The sequence below is a fragment of the Excalfactoria chinensis genome, chromosome 10 (genome assembly GCF_039878825.1).
Source record: "Excalfactoria chinensis isolate bCotChi1 chromosome 10, bCotChi1.hap2, whole genome shotgun sequence".
Lineage (NCBI taxonomy): Eukaryota > Metazoa > Chordata > Aves > Galliformes > Phasianidae > Excalfactoria > Excalfactoria chinensis.
Window position 1 is genome coordinate 17,502,737 of NC_092834.1, and position 14,138 is coordinate 17,516,874.

The window sequence follows — 14,138 nt, forward strand, 5'->3', positions numbered from 1 at the left end:
GCAAAACAACTTGCATGTTTCAGTTACGCTTGAATTCTGTGGTATGTCCAGATATCTATAGAGGTTGTTACTTCACATTCATTTGGTTGAACGTCTGAGCCGTGTTACTGAACTGCAAATGCAGGTGGGCTTTTTTTACTGTTTGTTTGCTGTTTTTTCATCACTACCATATCTACACTGCTCCAGCTGTTTGTAGAAATAACACTGTAATATTTTTGCAGAACAGGAGGCATAGTTATTCCCATTTGATGTATGGAAAGCTAATATACACGGAAACTACGCTATTTCTAGAGAGTTGCTGAGAGAATATGAACTTGAGTTGTGTAAATGGCACAACTAGTTCCTAAAGGACAGGACTGCTCTACCTTCTTCTGCAGTGTTCCTCTGCCTTAGGAGGGAGAATGAAGCCTCCTTGTTATGTGTTGATGGAAAATGGGCTGCATCAATCAGAATATATTTCTGAAACAACTTGTTTCTGGCAAGTTGTTCATTCTAAAAATATATTTATTTCTAATTGCTGAGCTGAATGCTTAATGAATTCTTCCTTCCCAAGAACAATTAATCAAAGAAATGATTTAGGGCTGGCACTAACTCCCCCAGGGCTCAATGGCTGTGTTCCATTGACATAAATAGAGCAGACCAAGCCCAGCCCATACTGGAAAAGATTTATCTAAGCATTTTTTAATGGTTCCCATCACTATTTGTCTGGATGCCTCTGGCAGGAAAGTACTATACGTATTGGAGGAACAGCACTCAGTGTTACTGCAGAAGTACCACAAGTTGCTGTTGTTTACAACAGCATTTGCCTGTTCTGTATTGTTTTTAAGGAGAGGCATTTACGTGAGCTCTCATTGATTGTAAGGGGCACTCAGAGTGGTGAAAAAAGATGGGGCTGCAACTTGCTCAGGGAGGTTTATGAATATGAATGAAGAAGTAGTGAGGTCACTGAGACCCTGCAGTGCGGATTTGAGCTTTGATAAGGAGAATCCCCACCACACAACAAAGACATATCTTTCCTATGAAAGATCAGATGTCAGGAATTCACAGTACGTCCTGGAGAGTGCTGGACAGATCCATCAATGACATGATTCTTGACAAAATCCAGGTATGTGCTAAGTGAAAATGCCGAGATATACTAGCACGTGCTTCCTTTACAGCAGTGTTACATAGTGTGCTCTGTGCCCCGTAGGAAGGTGAAAAACTAAATGGGTTCCAACCAATTTGACACGAGGAGAAAGGCCTTAAATGCCCCAAATCTGGCCACTGAATTTTTGATATGTAGTATAATTTGTGATTTAGAACATCATCTTTGGGTGAAGAAGGAATCTGAGTGCATCTTTTCTAGGGAGAGTGTATTTTAAATGTCTAGAGTTCGGAGTATTCTGTTCTCAGTTCTCAGAGCATACACCTAATCCTCCTCTTTGTTTTCCCCAAGCCTCCTGCTTGGTCTTCTGCTGAATCTCCTCATTTTGGTCTGTTCAATACAGAAATGTTTGTGGGGACATCAAATAATAGTTTCTGAGAAACTGAAGAGGGCTTTGGAGCGCAGTACAGAAGAATCTGTCTGTAGACTTGAAGCGATAAGCCATGATTTAAGCTGATGCCCTTCAGACAGTGGGGTGGATGTTGGGGTTCCTGGCCTTTTTTCCTTTCTTCTGTATATCTATGTGGAAGAGAGATCCTAAAGAAATGGCTTCTTCACTCATCAGTTTCCTTGGCTAGCTGATGATGATGGCGAGATACAGCTACCTCACATTGTGTGTTTTGAGATCAAGAGGCAGAAATCCTTTGTGAGCTTTGCACTGTTTCTGTGCATGCAGCAATTAATTCAGCACCGGATGGCTGGAGGGGATGGTGGATTCACGTGGATGCCTTAGATAAGCATAGCCTTAGCACTGTTTCTTCTGGGACCTAAAATAATCAGAGGCAATTGGACTTTTTTTTTCTTAAGTGTTGCATTTTTAGAAGGTGATTCATCTTTTTCTGGGATCTTGGATACTTGAATAGCTCCAGGGTCCCAGCAGCTTTAGTCTTTTTGTACTTCAGACCAGCCTGAATAACTCAGTGCAAACAAGAGTCTGATATTGGCAACCAGAAGGAGTTTGGATGGGGAAGGTTTTTTTGCCTTTGAAACTGAAACACACCCAGTGATTACCATGTAATCTTCTTGCAAGTCTCACTCCCCCTGACCCCAACTTCAGTTACCCACAGAAAGGCTGGCACTTCATGCTGAAAAACTTCTTCTCTGAAGGTTTGTTTAGGAACTGGAAAAGGACGCACAGGGATGTGGTTGAGTCACTGGGGGTGTTCAAGAAACATCTAGAAGTAGTGCTGAGCGACACAGTTTAGTGGTGGTAAGTGGTGGACAGTAGAACTCTACTATCTTGGAGGACTTTTCCAACCTTGGTGATTCTGTGATTCTCTGACTACCTAGGAGGAACATTTTCAGCATCTCAGGTGGCTATAAGTCTTTTTCTCAGTCTGACAGACTACTTAATTGATTGCTGCATGCAGTTGTCACCTCTATGTGGACTACCACCGAGCCTGTGAGCATGAATGTGTCAATTCAGTGCAGAATAATAGCTAGCAGAAAGCAGAACAGTGTCCTCCACTTTCTAAACTGTGATAGATATGACTCATATAATCTCTCTGCCCTGTTATAGTTTCTGTAAATTTGGGTTCCTGGTAGTGAGACTGAAATCTTCATCTCAAGTAAATTCATATTATGTCAAGAAAGCTGTGTTAGTACAAAACAGTTAACAATCCTGTCATCCTCTATCGCAACAAGATGCTAAGTTGGTGGAAAATGCATGTTATGTCAGTTGGTGTCATATGTTCTCTGTCACTTTTTCAGTAATGTTTGCTCTGAACAGGTAAACATATATCCATACATCTGTGTCATCTCTTTGTATCCTGGGCTGCACCCAAAGAGGCACAGCCAGCAGGTTAAGGGAAGTGATCCTTCCCCTCTGCTCTGCACTGGTGAGACCTCACCTGACTTGCTGTGTCCAGATGTGGAGTCACAGGAGGGACATGGAGCTGTTGGAGTGTGTCCAGAGGAGGGCCACAAAAATGATCTGAGGAATGACAAATGTCTACAGAGACAGGCTGAGAGAGCTGGGGCTGCGCAGCCCAGAGAGGAGAAGGCTCTGGGGAGAGCTGAGAATGACCTTTCAGTGTGTAGAGAGAGGGCTGTAAGAAAAAAAGAGACAGACTCTTCACCAGGGTCTGTTGTAATAGGACAAGGGGAAATGGAAAACCAAAACTGGGGAGATCTAGACTGGATGTAATGCAAAAGTGTAGTGAAGCACTGGGACAGGTTGCCCAAAGATGTAGTGGATGCCCTGTTCCTGGGGACATTAATGGTCAAGCTGAACAGGGCTCTGAGCAGCTGATCTAGCGGTAGATGTTCCTGTTCATTGCAGGGCAGTTGAGCTAGATGATCTCTTCCAACTCAGATGTTTCTGTGATTCTGTGTAAAGTCTCTGCATGCAGCACCGAGTCTTGTGTGAGCTGCTGTTAATATGGCAGCTAAGGGTGAAATACAGGATTCAGAGAAGTAGTCTTTGAAATGTCTACCTGTCTCAAAGAAATTGCAGTCAGAGCATTCTAAGAAATTATCCCTTTCCTTTGTGTAGTTGGGTACAAATTTAAACGTAGGCCCAAAACGCTTCCTTTCTGGGGCAATTTAGAAATCACAGCATCGTAAGGGGTGGAAGAGACATCTGGAGATCTTCAAGTCCAACCTTCTGCTTAAAGCAGATTCCCTGGGGTGGTTTACAAAGGCAAGCACCCAGGCACGTTTTGAATATCCCCAACAAAGGAGTTATGCCCTCTCTGGGCAGCTTGTTCCAGTGCTCTGTAGCCCTAAAAGTAAAGAAGTTTTTCTTCATGCTCATATGGAACTCTCTGTATTCAAGTTTGTGCCCATTGCCCTTTGTCATGTTGTTGAAAAGATCCTGAACCCATCCACGTGACTCTTGGCCATTATATATTTATAAATATTGATAAGATCCTCCCTCTTCACTTCTCCAGGCTGAACAGTCCCAGGTCTCAGCCTTTCCTCATAAGGGGAAGCCCTCAGCCATCTTTGTGGCCCTCCACTGGATTCTCAAGTAGTTCCCTGCCTTTCTTGAACTGGAGAACCCAGAACTGAACACAACACTCCAAATGAGGCATCACCAGGGCAGAGTAGACAAACTGGCTCATGGCTAACCAGTTGTCCAATGGGACACTCAGGTCCTTCCAGGAGCTTCTTTCCAGCAGCCAGCTTTCTCTAGAGGGATGCAAGAGGATCCCTCATAGCTATACACACCCTTGAGGTGGGTGGCCTTCTGGCTTGTGTCATGGGAGGCAGCTAAGGAACATTTGTCCTTGTTCTGGTTGACTTGGCTTATTCCCGTCTGTTGCAGTGATGTGAGCATTGCCATTTTGGACTCTACCGCCAAGTCCTTCATTTTTAAGCCCACCTCACTAGGTTGGCCAGGCTGTTGCAAAAGATTGACCTTCCTCTTCTAGACAGGTGAACTCCATCCTCCCCCAGCAGGTTAATCTTTGTAAAAAGCCCCATTGCCATAAAAGCCAAACCCTTGCACTGGCACCAACCATGCTGCCAGAAATTGGTATGCATTAAGCACGTATTTTTGACTTTCCTCTTTCTTCTACCTGGCAAAACTGGAAAGTACACAACTCGGGCACCAGTATTTTTGACCTGTGTTTCCTGGGCTTTATATCCTTCTTTGATTCTTCCCATATTCCAGCTACCAGTGACATTCATGCCCACATGAAAGGGCAGTAGTGAATAGCAGTCCGTGCTCTTGCCAAGGTGCAGCACTGTCTCAGCAGTGTCCTGGATCTCAGCTCCCCTTTTGAGACTCCTTGTCACGCCGGCAGAAGGGAACCTTTTAAACAGGGAGTCACCCACTACAAGCATGTGATGTTTCTTTTCACAGGAACCACTGCAGGCTGCTGGAGTGGTTTCTTCTTGCAGATCTTGGTCAGGGGTGTCAAGGGTGTCTATAGCTGCAAGAGCTTCATATTTGTTTTTGATAGTGAAGCTGGAGGTTGGAGACTGAAACAGAGTCCTGTGGTTTATTTTTTTGAGTCAACAGGGACCAAGGTGCCTCCTCAGCATGTCCGTTGCTGGAATATGGTTATTGAAAACCTTTCTCTCAGCACTTCTGATACTAAGGATCCTTTGCTTCTTGCAGCTCTGCCACTTGTTACAAAAAGTTGTCCACCTGAGCACATCCTGTTCAGGTACTTACCTTACCACTAAGAGAAGGTTCAAGGTATTCAGTGCAACCAACCAGCTGAATCAAAGTCTCCTTTCTTACCAGTTCTGTCTGGGTAAATGCATCAGACATCTCCAGGGATTTTCCCGTTTTAGCCCTCTAGCAAGTGCCCACCACAGTCAGACACCAAGAGTGCTTCCCCTGATTGTGAGCCTTCAAGCAAGGTACAGTACCCTGTCTGTGCAAACTGCTGTGACGGAATGCTGCTCCCAAATGAGAACATGGCCTGTCTTGAGCCCTCCCTTCACACCCTGCGTGAATCAACTCAGTCCCTAGTGCAGATCCATGTTTGAAACTCACTGCCCAAACATTTGAATTTGAGTCATGCTAGAACTTGGATACAGGCCAGGGCCTGATTTTCATCACTTTGCAGTTTATGTGTGTCTTTCTGCTTTAGTCTTTTGCATTCCACAATGTATTCATGATGACTTGGAAGCTGCAGCCCTTATTGATCTGCCCATTCCCTATAAGAACAAGATATGGCGTGTTTCCATGGCAATAGGTCCCACTAAAGGGGCTTCCTTCCTTCTCTCAGTTTATTGGTCTTTTTTGTTATTAAATCATCAGAGATAAATGCACACAGAGAAGGGTCAATGTCTGGATCAATGGACAGCAAACAAAAAGGAACTTTTCCATATTCATACAAGCGAGAGACTCAGAAGATCAAACAATGTTGCATCACCAGGCCCTTAGCATGTCAGTCTCACGTATAATGGGTGCTCTGAAATGAGTACACATCTAACGACTTGAAAACCTTTGCGATTCAGCTTAGGGAGCAGAGGAGGGAGAACTGAGACATATTTATAAGTGCAGTATGGTGGGATGTGAAGAGAAGGTTAAACTCTGCCTTAGACTTTCTGCCATGAGCACAAGGGTTCCTGCAGCCTTGTTTAAATGCTACAAATAGAAAATTGTATTTAATTCTTTAACTCTGGGAGAATGTGGTGTTGCAGGCTTCTTCTGATGAAGTTTGATGAGAAGAGCATGAAGAGAACTTGGAAGTAGATAATCTTTAAGTCCACCTCTAACCGCAAGCCACTGATTCTAAGTGCATGACTTCTGCACTGGCACGGTGTAGGAGGCAATCCCAGACCACCAGCAGCTGGTGTGTAATCTGTCCGCTCCTCCCACCCAGCAGGAAGGTTGAAATGTTCTAACGTATCTGCAGTGGCGCGGGGAGGCCAGCCAGGCTACTGTCTGGTTTGTCAGCGGTTACACTGGGCCGATTTCCATCTCCAGGAAACCTGTGCTTATAAATCTCCTGCTGAATCAGTACTGTATTATCTTCACAGTGGTATCTCCAGCCACTCCTGGCAATGAACTCCTACTGCATAGCAATTTATATCTTTGATCACCTCATCCTGGGCAGTGGAGCTTTGAGAACAATAAATTGGCTAGGCCTTCAAAGAAGAGAGGGAATAAGCCTTCCACCAGGTAATACCCCCCAAATCTCACTGCTCTTGCAGCTCATAGAGGGGAATTGTCTGTGTGCTAGTAATAGCTGTGGTCAAGCAAGCGAGAAAATATCGCTAATGCTGTTTTTAGTGGGAAATGTGATGTGTTCTGTATAGGCCTCAGTACTCCAAATTTAGAGGTGGCACAAACAAGGCCTCTTGTAGCTACCCTTGTTACGGCCTGTGTGTTTATTTTTTCAGGGAATGATTCTAAGTGTAGATTTAAAATACCGCTTAACTTGTTAGGCAGGTGTCAGCGGGCAGGAAGGCAGCGTGCTTCGGAGAAGTGGTCAATTGACACTGCACAGAGTTGTGCAAAATCCACCGTGACCTTTCTTGTTCCTGTTACGTGTTTGTGTTTCGCCATTGTTGGAGATGAAATGCAGGAGCATATTGTTTCTGTGTGATACAGTGTGTCTGCACGCCAAGCAGTAGGTGTAAGCATTTCAATACATTTACTGAATGGCAGATTGCACATAAAACTCTTGAAAATGCTTGTACAATTTCTATTAAGCATGCTGTAGGATTAGACGATGGCTGTTCACTTTGCAGATTAGATGTCTCATTATCCTCAGACACGTGCAGGCCAGGTGTCTCCCAGCCTGAGACATGGCAGGACAGAGGCTGCAGATGCAGCACCCTGCAAGGTTTGTTCAGGCTGTGTGAAACTGAGCTCAAGCGATACCCCTGCTGTGCAATTCACATAACACTGCGTGGCATTGGGAGGAACTTGAGTGAAGGACAGCACTATCTAGTGGTTGGAGTGCTGTCTGCCTAGCCAACTCACTTAAACTCTATCATCTGCTTCCCTGAGTGAAAGTTAAATGCACTTATGAGAAAGGACATCATCAGCTTTTTTGGAGAAGTTTCCATCTTTTTTTCCACATGCTTGAACAGTTCTCCTCTTCATGTGGCTTTGTTTCACGACTGGTTCACTTCGGTACCAATAGAATAGTGCTTGGGTTTTCTGAGATGGAAGTAGTTAAAGAGAATAAAGTTGTTCCGACAAAGTCAGGGAGTATGGCTGACAAAGCCTGTTTTAAACTGACTGGTGCTGGATGGAGGCCATGGAAGAGCCTCTGTCCGGTAAATGTGAGGCAGCCTGCTTCGTGGTGGCAGCTCCCATAGGCAGGGCTGAATGTCCCAGCTATCCAGCAGAGCCCTGTGGAGTGACATGTTTTGGAGGTGCCACCATGCAGTGTATTCTCACCCCCTGCACAGGCCAGCATCTGTGCAAGGCAAAGTCTTTGCCATTTTTTCTTAGCTAATACTTGAAGAAAAAGGTAACTTACCTGTTAATGAGCTCACATTGCATTTGGCAGTTTGTCTGGAGCCAGTGGGAAGTGCAGGGTCCAAGGCCTTCCCCATCACAGCAAGATGAACACTGCCTGTGGTCTGCTCTGAGTGCTCTGGCAGCAGATGCTGTGCCAGCAGCTACCAGACACCCTCTCTGAAAGCATTGCTCTCCTGAGCATTGCGCTGTCCTGGTAGGCTGCCACAGACACAAGGTCTACTCGTCCTCAGTTCTTTTGAGTCCTCCTGTAAAAATCTCTATAGTGCAAATATTCATCACTTTGAGAACCCTGTTAATAGTGTGAGTGTATTGGAGGTACTATCAGAGAACTAACAATTTAACTCATACTGATATAATGCATTATGCTCTCTAAGCTAAAGAAAAGAAATAATTCATAACGTGCTGTGTTATAATAGGGTAAATGCATCAGTGCCTCAAATGTCTTGTTTGTAAATCGTCAGATGGTGTAACTGGAATAAAAGCATCACTGAGTGATGTGTATGTTTATATTTCAACAATGAAAGAAGATGGAAATGTCCCCTCTGCTGTTACCACAAATTACAGGATACGTCGTGACTAGGAACCTCTTTTGAAGCTAGGCACCCATACATAGATGTAGGCTGTTGATTATAGTTTCATAGTGAAGTGTTAGATTTAAAAATTGATGATAGAGAAGCAGTAAAATGCTAATATCCTACTTGGCTTGGACTGCAAATGCCATCTGAAACTACTGCATAAGCAAGGGCTTTCTTAATTTTCCACTCACCAAAATCCATGTAATTATAGTTTAAGATATTAACATGACCGTGCATGGAATTCTGCAGTATTCAGGTGAGCAACTGAGTAGATTGGAGGTAATCTAAGCGAAAGGCTAAATTGAGACCTTGGAAAATATCTCGCCTCAAGTAAAACTGGCAGTTGAATTCTGTGAAGATTTTATCAAACACAGCATGAGTTTTAAGAAACGCAGCTGAAATGGAAGTGCTGCAAGGCATTCACCTCCTTTGCAGTGTATGCTGTACAGTGAGATGTCCCTAATCATACACCTGCTTATGTAAGCACTTAATGTTCATGACGAGCTAATAGTCCTCTTGCCCCTGATGGGAAAGCTAATCACTTGCAGAACTGTATTCCATCTTAGGAACTGGTTGATACCACTTACTCTTCAGTTCTCAGCTGAGGCATCCTTATGACTGTGACATCGAAGTTCCAAAGAAAGATGAACAGTTCAGACTGCCAGCAGTCTGTGCCACTCACTGTCAGCTGGAGGAGATAGCTGGAGCGTCTTCATCAGACCCAGAGGTAATCTGGCCGTAGCCCTTCGCTGCTGTATCAGCTCTGGGTGTATCTCCTCTGTTTATTTTCTGTGCGTTTGCATAGGGAACAATGGGCAGGGAAGCTGAAGTAGATGTTGCCTGAGGAGGCTGGGACACTGCACAGCTCTTGGCCTCGTGCTGCAGTGCATGGCTAATGTGCAGCCCTCGCAGGACTTTTATTCAGGATGGCAGGGGATACATATTATTTGCATAGATTGCATAGAAGGAATTAAAACTGTTTGTCTTACTCCTTAAACAGGATCCCCTTATTGTTTCCCATTATATGGCACAGAATATTTCTGTAAGTCATTTCATTTTTTATTATTATTTTTTTAAGTGGATATCCATTTCAGAGAGGTTTTCAAGTGCACAGGTATTGGAATAAATCACTGTGAGTAAATTCACTTCTAGCAAGTGACTCCATAGCTGTTTAAGTGTCCTTTGGTGTGTTCAATAGCAGTGAATCACCACATTCCTCTTGTTATCTCTGTGAATAATGCAAAGTTTGTAGCTCCTCAGCAGCAATGCACCTACTCGAATCTGGAAGCAGCAGTGCTTCCAAAGCCAGGGAAGCATCTCTCCCAGCTTTTCTCTCTCTCTCTGGTGATGTTACCTACATGAATGGCTGCTTTCTGGAGTAAACTCTCCTCCCACCATTGCTGCTCCAGCCACGCTGACATCCACTAATGCTCTTTACAAAAGATGATTTCTATTTCTAGCCCCACGAGCAGTCCTGGGAATTAAAGTGCGACCGCTCTCCTGTCAGGGTAGTTGCTGGTGAGAGCAGCAGTGCCTAATTCAGCATGCAGCTGGAGGGGGAAGGGAGCCACTCTGCAGAACAGGGCAGATTTTCATCAGTTCTTTAAAGGAATAACAGCAATCCCTCCCTGTGCAGAGCAGAGGAGCAGGATGTCGCTGGTGACTCAGTAGGTGGCACTCTGTTTCCTGAGTGAGCTCTAAGCCACTGCGCCTGCCTGGGCTTGTTGGAGCGATTGGATTTGTCTTTGGTTTTGGTATCAGCAGTTCATTAAAGATGTGCTCTTGTAAGGTAGGGAAGGTTCGGCGCGGTGCCTGAGCTAGATCCCATTGGTGGGGATATCCTGGCTCCCTGGCATTTTCAGTTAGATGCGTTGTTATTTCTGCCTCCTTTCCTTGCACTGCCAGGCAGCTCCTGAGTTCAACCCCGAGTTGGCTGCCTTACAGCAGAGGCTGCAGGCATCCAAAAAGCCTTGTTAATTTAGAGGTGAGGTTGCCCAAGTCTATTTTCTCTTGACAGTGCAAACACTACTGAGCGAGGAGAACAGAAGTTAAGGCCACAGATGTGCCCCACTCAGGGACAGTCTCTGAATGCCAGAGTGACTCAGTGATGCTGACCAGGCTAACCTCTGCAATTCATTATTTTCAGTCCAGTGGTCACTATCCTTCCTGAGCTCACACACTGTAAGTGGTTACATGGCACCATAGAATAGATTTTAGAAATCAAGGTTTATTTAATAAAAGAATTACATCCAAAAGCAATGTTCCTTTTCTGCTGTTAAATTATGCACTAGACAGAACAGAAAGCTGATCCAGCTTCCTCATCCAAACCCACAAAGTAATACCTACAAAGCATTCATACTTTCACATCAACTGTGTGTCGCCAAATCTGTTCAAAGAGCGTATGGTCTGGAAGTGCCTTTGCCCACGTTAATTCTCACACGTGTTTTGTTGCAGCTATTTAGGAATTAACCATTCAGAGGTTGTGCTACACATTAAAATGTGACTTTCAGCTCTGAGAAGTGGCATAGACTTGGATGTAGTATTAAAAACAGGTGTGTGCAAACAAGACATCTGGCTTATATCGTGCTATCGTGCTGGCTGTTCCCCATGCTGCAAGCTACTCAGTCACAGAGTCAGCTATAATAAAACAAGACATTCATATTTATTATTATTATTATTATTATTTTTTTTTTTTTTTTTTAAGCTTTTGAAAATGGGAAAAGAGAAGTCAGGTTATTAGAGGAAGACATTTGTAGTACAAATCTCAGTTAGACCCTATTCCAAGCCATACAAACAGTTTCCAGTCTGGTCATGCTTAAGAAGCAGGTTCAGGACCAAGTCCTTGGCCGCAGACTTCAGTGGACGAATCCCATTCTCTCAGTTCTGCCATGTGGATTGTCTGCTTGCAGGATAGGACTAATTAACTCCATCTGCCTCTGATGGGTGCGATGGAGACAACTTTGTCACCGTCAGCTCTGTGGAATCCCTAGCTGAAAGGAAGACCAGAAATACAAAACACATGGATTATTAACAGCTGGTGCTTGTCCTTACGTACATTGCATGCTCTGCTACTCTCACCAATAATTTATAGGGAGTGAAACGTGTTCCTTGGTGTAAATACAAAATGCTGCATGGATGGGATTAGAACTCCGAGGTACCACAGTCCCTGAGAGTCCCTTCAGTGTAAATCCAGTGATGCCACTCTGAGCAGGTCACACTTTGTGTGCAGATGTAATGATCTGTAATCTTAATAGTTGAAAATTAACTTCCAGCAAGTTTACATTATAAAGGCAGGTGAATTTACTGCGCTGGAATAATGTGCACACCAAATCCTTGGTGGTTTCCAGCTTTTTCTACCTCCTTCCTAGAGCCCAAAGGTTATCTCCTCCCTGCCATTCAGGATGCCCTGTTGTTAGAAGGCATTGCACTTGATATAAAAGTTTACCTTTCTGTGTTTTGTAAGTGGTGGCTTTAAAGGTCAGAATGAGGGGAGTCTGACAGTAATCTGTAGTCACCAGTACACCTCTGGGGACAACGCTGGTTTGAGAAACACACGACAGCAAATATTAGCCCTTCATCTTTGCTTGTCCACATGGCAAATTGTGCTTCCCCGTGGGCAGCTGGGCCCTGGTACGTCATCAGCACCTGCAGGCTGGGACTGAGGAGTGTGAGGATCCAAGGAATGAAATATCAAGAAGTGCTGTAGATAAGGATGCAGGGCTGCTGACCGTGATGTGACCACGCTTGCCTATAGGAAAAGTCAGAAAGTGCTACAGTCAGACAGAAAGCATTTGAGTGGAACTGCGAGCATTCTAGCCACTGCTGTCCCCAGTTGCTGCTTAGTACTGAGGTCACCATCCGTCGTAGGAAAAAGAGACAGAAGTATCCAGAGATCTCCGAGGAATGCCACTTGCCTTTGCATCTGTGCATGTCTGGCCATGTCTGTTTCATGCCATTAATTTGGAACTTGGGAAAAATAATTTTCTTTGTGCTTATTTCCTCCTGTATTCCCTGCAGGCAAATTAAAGATGGCTGGGAGGTTATTTATTTTCTGTAATAACATACACAGCTTCCAGACTTCCTGCTATTGTGCGATTATCTAGATTAATTGACTAGGAAAGATATAGCATCATCTCAGAGCCTTAATAAGGAAGATCACAACATAGATTCACACAGTGCTGATGCATATTGCCATATGGCACAGCCTTGCTCTTAGGAGCATATGGACCTATCATGGACCTATCTGCTGAGTGTCTACCAGCACCTATTTTGTTTTTATACTGAGTGAAGGATTGCATGGCACCTTGGGAGCGAGAAGTGGAGAACATGTTAGAAAACCTCATTAGTGAATAGCTGCTCGCACAAAAGCCAGTTGCCATCAGCCTCTGCTGAATGTTTCTGGGAATTGTGAGTGTGCTGCCTGTCCATGTGCAATCACTGGCAGCTCTGATATCCTTAGAGATACTTCAGAGTGTTAAATTCTGATTAGGGAGAGAGGACCCATGCAGGCAGGGCTTTTGAGGCATGTTCATCCCTTCTGTTGCAAGTGCTTCACTGCAGCAATGCTGCTCTGCAATCACCTGGGCTGTGGCAGGGGCTTGAGGGGGAACAATTGTTACTACATCTAGATCATGAGGATCTCTGAGGCACATCTGCTTTTTGTACAACATGTCAGTGAGTTTCACTGTAAGTGGTCTGACAAATGAACAAGCAGCACACACACACCCTTCTTTGACAAACCCAGCAGTTCCCTTCATCACATCACTGTAAATCCAGATCACATGTTGACTTCACTGGTGTTGAGATGGTCTGGCTTAAGAGAAGGCACAGTTCTCTCCCTTGTGCTTGAATCCTGTTCATTTGCTGTTCCTTCTTTATGGTCTTAGGTTAGGCTTTTTTGGTGCTCAAGAAGTTAATAAGATGAACATAAACACCGTGCTAGTTTGTGTGACTGACCGGAAGAGCTGCTGCTTCTTTCTGAACGTTGCATCTTCAGGTACAGGCAACCCAGCCTGATAATCAGTTTTCTCTGTGCACTTTGTTCATTCACTGCGACAGATACATCTTAATATAAATTATTTATGATACCTCACAGTGTAACAGTGTAATAGTAACAGCCCTGTGGCGTACAACGTAGAGATGATGGAACCTTTGCAAGGTGAGACCATAGCGCATTGGCATCTCTACATGTGAAGCATCTGGAAGGGATTGGATCACCACCGTGTTGGGCAATGAGGGTCCTTCATGAGACTCCTCAACAAAGTAGGAGATCCAGAAATAATTTCAGTCTGCACTCTGGGTGAGTTACAGCAATATGCAGAAGGTTCTGTGCTGTAGGAAACCTGCTTTGGCAGGGGGTTGGACCAGGTGACCTACAGAGGTCCCTTCCAATTCCTATGATTTAGTGATTCTGTGTAATATCATTTAATTGTGTGTCTTTTATGCTAATACCTGGGGAAAATCTTTTTAAACCCCAAACAAATAAACTAGGAACTGTTTAAAGTCTATCTGTCTTCAAAAA

General features: G+C 44.3%; 1 protein-coding gene across 2 annotated transcripts in view; it reads left to right on the top strand.

Annotated features, from left to right (window-relative positions):
* HCN4 (hyperpolarization activated cyclic nucleotide gated potassium channel 4) overlaps positions 1 to 14,138 on the top strand; it is a 97,195-nt gene that overhangs the window by 15,516 nt on the left and 67,541 nt on the right. The gene's annotated exons all lie outside the window — the stretch shown is intronic.